This window comes from Schistocerca nitens, unplaced genomic scaffold (assembly GCF_023898315.1).
Source record: "Schistocerca nitens isolate TAMUIC-IGC-003100 unplaced genomic scaffold, iqSchNite1.1 HiC_scaffold_375, whole genome shotgun sequence".
In the NCBI taxonomy this organism is placed as follows: domain Eukaryota; kingdom Metazoa; phylum Arthropoda; class Insecta; order Orthoptera; family Acrididae; genus Schistocerca; species Schistocerca nitens.
In genome coordinates this window covers 2,559,321-2,570,061 of record NW_026045909.1, presented here as the reverse complement: position 1 = coordinate 2,570,061, position 10,741 = coordinate 2,559,321, and the positions used below count along the sequence as shown (strand labels likewise).

Sequence of the window (10,741 nt, the reverse complement as noted above, 5' to 3'; positions counted from 1 at the left end):
TGCTGACAGATCTGGAGAATCTGCTGGCCAGGGCAGTAGTTGAACTTTTTCTGTATCCAGAAAGGCCCGTACAGGACCTGCAACATGCGGTCGTGCATTATCCTAGTGAAATGTATGGTTTCGCAGGCATCGAATGAAGGGTAGAGCCACGGGTCGTAACACGTCTGAAATGTAACGTCCCCTGTTCAAAGTGGCGTCAATGCGAAGAAGAGGTGACCGAGACGTGTAACCAATGCCCCCCCCCCATACCATTATGCCGGGTGATACGCCAGTATAGCAATGACGAATACACGCTTCCAATATGCGTTCACCGCGATGTCGCCAAACACGGATGCGACCATCAGGATGCTGTAAACAAAACCTGGATTCATCCGAAAAAATGACGTTTTGCCATTCGTACTCCCAGCTTCGTCGTTGGGTACAGCATCGCAGGCGCTCCTGTCTGTGATGCAGCGTCAAGGGTAACCGCAGCCATGGTCTCCGAGCTGATGGTCCATGCTCCTGCAAACTTCATCGAACGGTTAGTGCAGATGGTTGTTGTCTTGCAAACGTCCCAATCTGTTGATTCAGGGATCGACTGCTAGTGATACGAGGCCGTTGGGATCCAGCACGATTTTCCATATTACCCTCCTGAACCCACCGATTCCATATTCTGCTAACACTCATTGGATCTCGACCAACGCGAGCAGCAATGTCGCGATACGATAAACCGCAACCGCGATAGGCTACCATCCGACCTTTATCAAAGTCGGAAACTTGATGGCACGCATTTCTCCTCCGTACACGAGACACCACAACATCGTTTCATCAGCCAACGCCGGTCAACTGCTGTTTGTGTATGAGAAATCGGTTGGAAACTTTCCTCATGTCAGCACGTTGTAGGTGTCGCCACCGGCGCCAACCTTGTGTGAATGCTCTGGAAAACTAATCATTTGCATATCACAGCATCTTCTTCCTGTCGGTTAAATTTCGCGTCTGTAGCAATTCATCTTCGTGGTTTAGCAATTGTAAAGGCCAGTAGTGTAGATAGGAGACTGCCGGGCGATAGTTACTAATGACAGAGCGCCTGTAACGTGTTCTGGATGCGACAAGGAAGGTTCTTACGTTCTGAGTGCCTCCAACGTCGAATTACACAATTTACACCACAGAACGTGATACCTCCACCGACACCAACAATCCTCCCAGTAACTTACGCGGCGGCCACCACGACGTCTCCGTTCCTCCCTACGCCACCGAGCGACGGGGCAGTACCGGAACTGCCCTCCGCAGACCGACACTGGACCGATCAACCGGACTGGCCACTGGCAGAACTCCGTCCAGTGCCATACATACCAACACACTCCACTCACCGCCGGCGTTAGAATGGCAGTCGTGCCGGCTTCTCCGAACCACCGAAAACGACGCCGTAGGACCACATTATAATGCGGCGGCTCCAACTCGCTGGAGGAAGAAGATGTAATACTACAAGACCATCAGACTGCCACCACTGCCACTGATTCCATCCCTGCGGAACGGACGGCGGTGCGGACGGAGCCCATCTGGAAGCCCTCTGCAGCGAACAGTGATCAATAGGAAGTTTCCATTACAGGCTGCGAAGCCCCTCGGTTCCTTTCTATCAACCGTCACTAACGTATGGAATATGAGCAGGCTTATGCTCCCACAACTTCTTATGCTGGAGGTCTTCTATTGTAAAAAAGGGAGGAGGGGCGGACAGAGATTCATGGTAGCCTCTTGTCCTTGTGGTGCGAAACCGCCCCTAAAGGTGGGAGAATCAGCAATGATCAATGGCATGAAGATGCAGAAGGCAGTGAAAACCACTGAATTAAGGACACACAACATCTATCCACAGGACATATAGCCTGTAATCGAAAATGGGTCGTGATGATCTCTCCATTGGAAAAATATTCCGGACTAGTCACCCATTCGGATCCCCGGAAGGGGGGTCTGCCAAGGGGGAGGTGGCCATGAGAAAAAGATTTAATAGCGAAGGAAAGGATAACGTTCTACGAGTCGGAGCGAGTAATGTCAGGAGTTTGGAAGTGATAGAGAAACTAGAGAATTGTAGACCAGAAGTGTTAAGGCTCAATCTGATATAGTGGAAATCGGTGAAGTGAAATGGAAAGAAGGAAAGATTTCTGGTCAGATTAGTATAAGGTAATATCAACAGAAGCAGAAAATTATATAATAGGAGAAAGTAGGGCATAGAGTGAGTTACTGTGAATAGTTTAGTGCTAGGGTTGTTCTCACCAGAATCGACAGCAAACGAACACCGACAACAATATTTCAGGTATACATACAGACGTCACAGGGAGAAGGTGAAGAGAGAAAGGGTCTCAGGATATTGGACAATAGTGAAAAATAAGAGTGAAAGAGCAAGAACAAAGTCCTCGGATTAAAAAGCGTTTGAGATAGGGATGTAGCCCGTCCCCCCTGTTGTACAACCTATACATCTAAGAAGCAATGGCGGAAATAAAAGAAACATTCGAGAGTGGAATTAAAATTGAAGGTGAAAGAATATCGATGATAAGATTCGCTGATAACATTGCTATTCTCAAGGAAAGTGAAGAAGATTTTCATAATGGGTCGAACATAAGGAACAGTCTAATGACTACAGAATATGGATTATGAGTAAATCGAAGAAAGACGAAAGTAATGAGATGTAACAGAAATGAGAACAGCGAGGGGATTGGAGATCGCAAAGTAGACGAAATTGAAGGATTCTACAGAAAAATAACCGACAACGGACGGATCGGGGAGGTCACAGAAAGCAGACTGGCATTGGCAAAAAGGGCATTCCTGCCCAAGAGGTCCACTAGCTTCAAATATAGGCCTTAATTTTGAGGAATAAAATTCTGAAAGCGTTCGTTTTGAGCACAGCACCGGGGATAGTGAAGCTTGGAGTGTGGAAAAAGCGGAACAGGAGAGAATCGAAGCATTTGACACGTGGTGTTACAGAAGAATGTTGAAAATTAGGTGGACTGATAAGGTAAAAAACGTGGAGGTTCTCCAGCGAATCGGCGAGGAAAGTAATATATGAACAAACAGTGAGAAGAAGAAGAAGGGACAAGATTGTAGGACATTTGTTAAAACATCATGGAATAACTTCCATGGTACTAGAGGCAGCCTTAGGAGGTAAAAGCTGTAGAGAAAGACAGAGATTTTAATACATCAAGCGAATAATTGAAGACGTAGGTTGCAAGTGGTACTCTGAGATGAAGAGGTTGGCACAGGAAAGGAATTCGTGGTGGGCCCTATCAAACCAGTCAGGCGACTGATGACTCAAGAGAAGTGTTCGTTGGGTTTTATTTCGGGCGATCTGGGTGACCAAATGTTTTGCTCGAACTGTCCAGAATGTTCTTCAAACCAATCGCGAATAATTGTGGTCCAGTGACATGTCACATTGTCATCCATAAAAATTACATCTTTGTTTGCGAACATAATGTCCATCAATGGCTGCAAAAGGTCTCCTGGTAGCTCAACAAAACCATTTCCAGTTAATGATCGGTTCAGCTGGACTAGCGGACCCATTTCATTCCATGTAATCATCGCCCACACCATTACGGAGTCATCACCAGTTTGCACAGTGTCCTGTCGACAACTTGGGTCAATAGCTTTGTCGTGTCTCAGTCACACTCGTCTGACCAGGCTAATTTCATTTAAGTTGCTAGTTGATTTGGTAACTATCGCAATAATTATATATATGACAGTAGTATCTGTTCCCGAAAGAACAGTTACCGTGGATGACCATGCAGCTTTGCTAGGAATGAAATGATAATTAAATGGACACCCTAGCTGCAAGCAGGCGTTGGTGTACTTCATTGGGGACATGTTGAAAATGTGTGCCCCGACCGGGACTCGAACCCGGGATCTCCTGCTTACATGGCACCCGCTCTATCCATCTGAGCCACCGTGGGCACAAGTAATGAGTATGATGGGCAAACATCTGTTAGGCGCACTACGAATGTAGTGGTGTGGACATGTTGGGAATGTGGATCTCACGGGGAGCGTGCAAGGGATAAGTCCCTGCAGACGCACTATCCTCTGTGCCCACGGTGGCTCAGATGGATAGAGCGTCTGCCATGTAAGCAGGAGATCCCGGGTTCGAGTCCCGGTCAGGGCACACATTTTCAACATGTCCCCAATGAAGTACACCAACGCCTGTTCGCAGCTAGGGTGTCCATTTAATTATCATTTAATTTCTAGCAAAGCTGCATGGTCATCCACGGTAACTGTTCTTTCGGGAACAGATACTACCGTCATACAGGGTGTTTCAAAAATTACCGGCATATTTGAAACGGCAATAAAAACTAAACGAGCAGCGATAGAAATACACCGTTTGTTGCAATATGCTTGGGACAACAGTACATTTTCAGCCGGACAAACTTTCGAAATTACAGTAGTTACAATTTTCAACAACAGATGGCGCTGCAAGTGATGTGAAAGATATAGAAGACAACGCAGTCTGTGGGTGCGCCATTCTGTACGTCGTCTTTCTGCTGTAAGCGTGTGCTGTTCACAACGTGCACGTGTGCTGTAGACAACATGGTTTATTCCTTAGAACAGAGGATTTTTCTGGTGTTGGAATTCCACCGCCTAGAACAGAGTGTTGTTGCAACAAGACGAAGTTTTCAACGGAGGTTTAATGTAACCAAAGGACCGAAAAGCGATACAATAAAGGATCTGTTTGAAAAATTTCAACGGACTGGGAACGTGACGGATGAACGTGCTGGAAAGGTAGGGCGACCGCGTACCGCAACCACAGAGGGCAACGCGCAGCTAGTGCAGCAGGTGATCCAACAGCGGCCTCGGGTTTCCGTTCGCCGTGTTGCAGCTGCGGTCCAAATGACGCCAACGTCCACGTATCGTCTCATGCGCCAGAGTTTACACCTCTATCCATACAAAACTCAAACGCGGCAACCCCTCAGCGCCGCTACCATTGCTGCACGAGAGACATTCGCTAACTATATAGTGCACAGGATTGATGACGGCGATATGCATGTGGGCAGCGTTTGGTTTACTGACGAAGCTTATTTTTACCTCGACGGCTTCGTCAATAAACAGAACTGGCGCATATGGGAAACCGAAAAGCCCCATGTTGCAGTCCCATCGTCCCTGCATCCTCAAAGTACTGGTTTGGGCCGCCATGTCTTCCAAAGGAATCATTGGCCCATTTTTCAGATCCGAAACGATTACTGCATCACGCTATCTGGACATTCTTCGTGAATTTGTGGCGGTACAAACTGCCTTAGACGACACTGCGAACACCTCGTGGTTTATGCACGATGGTGCCCGGCCACATCGCACGTCCGACGTCTTTAATTTCCTGAATGAATATTTCGATGATCGTGTGATTGCTTTGGGCTATCCGAAACATACAGGAGGCGGCGTGGATTGGCCTCCCTATTCGCCAGACATGAACCCCTGTGACTTCTTTCTGTGGGGACACTTGAAAGACCAGGTGTACCGCCAGAATCCAGAAACAATTGAACAGCTGAAGCAGTACATCTCATCTGCATGTGAAGCCATTCCGCCAGACACGTTGTCAAAGGTTTCGGGTAATTTCATTCAGAGACTACGCCATATTATTGCTACACATGGTGGATATGTGGAAAATATCGTACTATAGAGTTTCCCAGACCGCAGCGCCATCTGTTGTTGAAAATTGTAACTACTACAATTTCGAAAGTTTGTCTGCCTGAAAATGTACTGTTGTCCCAAGCATATTGCAACAAACGGTGTATTTCTATCGCTGCTCGTTTAGTTTTTATTGCCGTTTCAAATATACCTGTCATTTTTGAAACACCCTGTATATATAGTTAAAATATGGCTTCCCGGCCATTGACCTTCTTGTGTGAACTCACACGCTATGCCCGAACTCGTACGGGACTTGGTAGATTAATCTGCCACGAGTAATGAGTATGATGGGCAAACATCTGTTTGGCGCACTACGAATGTAGTGGTGTGGACATGTTGGGAATGTTGATCTCACGGGGAGCGTGCAAGGGATAAGTCCCTGCAGACGCACTATCCTCGGTGCCCACGGTGGCTCAGATGGATAGAGCGTCTGCCATGTAAGCAGGAGATCCCGGGTTCGAGTCCCGGTCGGGGCACACATTTTCAACATGTCCCCAATGAAGTACACCAACGCCTGTTTGCAGCTATGGTGTCCATTTAATTCTCATTATCACAATAATTCTAAATTTTCTTCTAAAGTATCTATAATTCAAGAAATTAATCACTAATACAGAAAGTAACAATGATAATAGCAGCATGCCATCTGTGTAAGTTCGATTTGCTATCCGATGACTTTTGTCACGTCAGTTTATAGCAGCAGAGAGGCTCTCTGAAATTTCAGAAAATTTCTCAATAGGTAAGGGCACGTTTCACTATTCTCTTTCCACGATGCAAAGCAATACATTTCTTCCAGAGCCCACTACAATAATTAATCTTACCATTACGTATCAACATATCTTGATCTCCAACTGTTTTCACTGTACTTTGTTCTACCACCTCTTACCTACTATGTGTACACTGTAGTGGGAGTTCAGCTTATGTGTTGTAGCGTTGCGTTTCTGTACCTCATACCATTATACAGATTTCGCTCTGAGTTGTGGCACTTGAGTACTGGAACACATATGAATGACTACATGAAATCCTAAAGATAAGAAACTTTTATCTGAAATTCTTTTTCGTAGCAAAATTTGTTTTTACAATTGGTGTATTTGTATCTCATATTTCTCATTATCTCAAAAAAATTGTGTGAAAATAAATGGGTTACATAGCAAATAAGGCTAATTTTATTTAAATTTCTAACTGATTTTGTAAGCTGCACAATAATTCCAAAATTTCCTCGAATGTAATGACTAATACAAAAATTAACAATGAAAATACCACCATCCCGAATGTGTATAAATCCAAGCAAGCGTCACAAAATGAAGGGCACCAAGATCTGTTGTAGAATTTTAGAACATGTTTTTTGCTCGAGTATCATGTCGTTTTTGGAAACCCAGAATCTACTATGTAGGAATCAACATGGATTCCGGAAACAGCGATCGTGTGAGACCCAACTCGCGTTATTTGTTCATGAGACCCAGAAAATATTAGATACAGGCTCCCAGGTAGATGCTATTTTTCTTGACTTCCGGAAGGCGTTCGATACAGTTCCGCACTGTCGCCTGATAAACAAAGTAAGAGCCTACGGAATATCAGACCAGCTGTGTGGCTGGATTGAAGATTTTTTAGCAAACAGAACACAGCATGTTGTTATCAATGGAGAGACGTCTACAGACGTTAAGGTAACCTCTGGCGTGCCACAGGGAAGTGTTATGGGACCATTGCTTTTCACAATATATATAAATGACCTAGTAGATAGTGTCGGAATTTCCATGCGGCTTTTCGCGGATGATGCTGTAGTATACAGAGAAGTTGCAGCATTAGAAAATTGTAGCGAAATGCAGGAAGATCTGCAGCGGATAGGCACTTGGTGCAGGGAGTGGCAACTGTCCCTTAACATAGACAAATGTAATGTATTGCGAATACATAGAAAGAAGGATCCTTTATTGTATGATTATATGATAGCGGAACAAACACTGGTAGCAGTTACTTCTGTAAAATATCTGGGAGTATGCGTGCGGAACGATTTGAAGTGGAATGATCACATAAAATTAATTGTTGGTAAGGCGGGTACCAGGTTGAGATTCATTGGGAGAGTGCTTCGAAAATGTAGTCCATCAACAAAGGAGGTGGCTTACAAAACACTCGTTCGACCTATACTTGAGTATTGCTCATCAGTGTGGGATCCGTGCCAGATCGGGTTGACGGAGGAGATAGAGAAGATCCAAAGAAGAGCGGCGCGTTTCGTCACAGGGTTATTTGGTAACCGTGATAGCGTTACGGAGATGTTTAATAAACTCAAGTGGCAGACTCTGCAAGAGAGGCGCTCTGCATCGTGGTGTAGCTTGCTCGCCAGGTTTCGAGAGGGTGCGTTTCTGGATGAGGTATCGAGTATATTGCTTCCCCCTACTTATACCTCCCGAGGAGATCACGAATGTAAAATTAGAGAGATTAGAGCGCGCATGGAGGCTTTCAGACAGTCGTTCTTCCCGCGAACCATACTCGACTGGAACAGGAAAGGGAGGTAATGACAGTGGCACGTAAAGTGCCCTCCGCCGCACACCGTTGGGTGGCTTGCGGAGTGTGAATGTGGATGTGGATGGATGTAGAAGAGGAGATGATGTTTCAACAGAAACGATGAACATGAAGGAAAAAATATACGAAAGCAAGTTGCAAAATCTTAAGAACATATCTGCAAAGCTGGAAACTACGTCAATATTGCAATAGAAATGAAAAAAAAAAACTATAGATCTACCAGTCCCATATTTTAACGGCACGAGCTGTTCACAGTATTATCACAAACAGCGTGGGAAGAACATTGCACTTTCATCAGACAAAGGAACAGCTTAGCTTGAGAGGTAGATAGCACAGTCGACCCAAACGCTAGGGTATGAAGTCTTATAATATGTAGCTATATGACTTACCAAGTGTACTAGGAAAACTGTTTCTCGCCTGTTTCATTTTGATTCATTGTTCCATTATCTAAAATATTCTATAGGCAGACTTAGTAGTTACATGTTGTACCATTATAGGGCGCTAAAAGTGCCGCGCAACAAATGCCGTAGCTTTTAGACAGCGTGGTGCTCATGTTCGAAATATTTTACTGAATTACTCTTTTCTTTTTTTCATATTCAATAGATGTTGCACAGTAATAATGTCATAACATTTAATTAAAATTGAAGTACAACTGTATGTTGTTGTTGTTGTTGTTGTTGTGGTCTTCAGTCCTGAGACTGGTTTGATGCAGCTCTCCATGCTACTCTATCCTGTGCAAGCTTCTTCATCTCCCAGTACCTACTGCAACCAACATCCTTCTGAATCTGCTTAGTGTATTGATCTCTTGGTCTCCCTCTACGATTTTTACCCTCCACGCTGCCCTCCAATGCTAAATTTGTGATCCCTTGATGCCTCAAAACATGTCCTACCAACCGATCCCTTCTTCTACTCAAGTTGTGCCACAAACTTCTCTTCTCCCCAATCCTATTCAATACCTCCTCATTAGTTACGTGATCTACCCACCTTATCTTCAGCATTCTTCTGTAGCACCACATTTCGAAAGCTTCTATTCTCTTCTTGTCCAAACTGGTTATCGTCCATGTTTCACTTCCATACATGGCTACACTCCATACAAATACTTTCAGAAACGACTTCCTGACACTTAAATCTATACTCGATGTTAACAAATTTCTCTTCTTCAGAAACGATTTCCTTGCCATTGCCAGTCTACATTTTATATCCTCTCTACTTCGACCATCATCAGTTATTTTACTCCCTAAATAGCAAAACTCCTTTACTACTTTAAGTGTCTCATTTCCTAATCTAATCCCCTCAGCATCACCCGATTTAATTTGACTACAATTCCATTATCCTCGTTTTGCTTTTGTTGATGTTCATCTTATATCCTCCTTTCAAGACACTGTCCATTCCGTTCAACTGCTCTTCCAAGTCCTTTGCTGTCTCTGACAGAATTACAATGTCATAGGCGAACCTCAAAGTTTTTACTCCTTCTCCATGAATTTTAATACCCACTCCGAATTTTTCTTTTGTTTCCTTTACTGCTTGCTCAATATACAGATTGAATAACATCGGGGAGAGGCTACAACCCTGTCTCACTCCTTTCCCAACCACTGCTTCCCTTTCATGCCCCCCGACTCTTATAACTGCCATCTGGTTTCTGTACAAATTGTAAATAGCCTTTCGCTCCCTGTATTTTACCCCTGCCACCTTCAGAATTTGAAAGAGAGTATCCCAGTTAACGTTGTCAAAAGATTTCTCTAAGTCTACAAATGCTAGAAACGTAGGTTTGCCTTTTCTTAATCTTTCTTCTAAGATAAGTCGTAAGGTTAGTATTGCCTCACGTGTTCCAACATTTCTACGGAATCCAAACTGATCTTCCCCGAGGTCCGCTTCTACCAGTTTTTCCATTCGTCTGTAAAGAATTCGCGTTAGTATTTTGCAGCTGTGACTTATTAAACTGATAGTTCGGTAATTTTCACATCTGTCAACACCTGCTTTCTTTGGTATTGGAATATTATATTCTTCTTGAAGTCTGTGGGTATTTCGCCTGTCTCATACATCTTGCACACCAGATGGTAGAGTTTTGTCATGACTGGCTCTCCCAAATCCATCAGTAGTTCTAATGGAATGTTGTCTACTCCGGGGGCCTTGTTTCGACTCAGGTCTTTCAGTGCTCTGTCAAACTCTTCACGCAGTATCTTATCTCCCATTTCATCTTCATCTACATCCTCTTCCATTTCCATAATACTGTCCTCAAGTACATCGCCCTTGTATAAACCCTATATACTCCTTCCACCTTTCTGCCTTCCCTTCTTTGCTTAGAACTGGGTTTCCATCTGAGGTCTTGATATTCATACAAGTGGTTCTCTTCTCTCCAAAGGTCTCTTTAATTTTCCTGTAGGCAGTATCTATCTTACCCCTAGTGAGACAAGCCTCTACATCCTTACATTTGTCCTCTAGCCATCCCTGCTTAGCCATTTTGCACTTTCTGTCGATCTCATTTTTGAGACGTTTGTATTCCCTTTTGCCTGCTTCATTTAATGCATTTTTATATTTTCTCCTTTCATCAATTAAATTCAATATTTCTTCTGTTACCCAAGGATTTCTATTA

The 10,741-nt window shown here is 44.1% G+C and overlaps 1 non-coding gene across 1 annotated transcript; it reads left to right on the top strand.

Moving 5' to 3' along the window:
• Positions 1 to 6,035: 6,035 nt before the first annotated feature.
• On the top strand, positions 6,036 to 6,110 carry Trnat-ugu (transfer RNA threonine (anticodon UGU)). The gene has a single exon. It is a non-coding gene; the product is annotated as a tRNA-Thr (tRNA).
• The last annotated feature ends 4,631 nt before the right edge of the window (positions 6,111 to 10,741 follow it).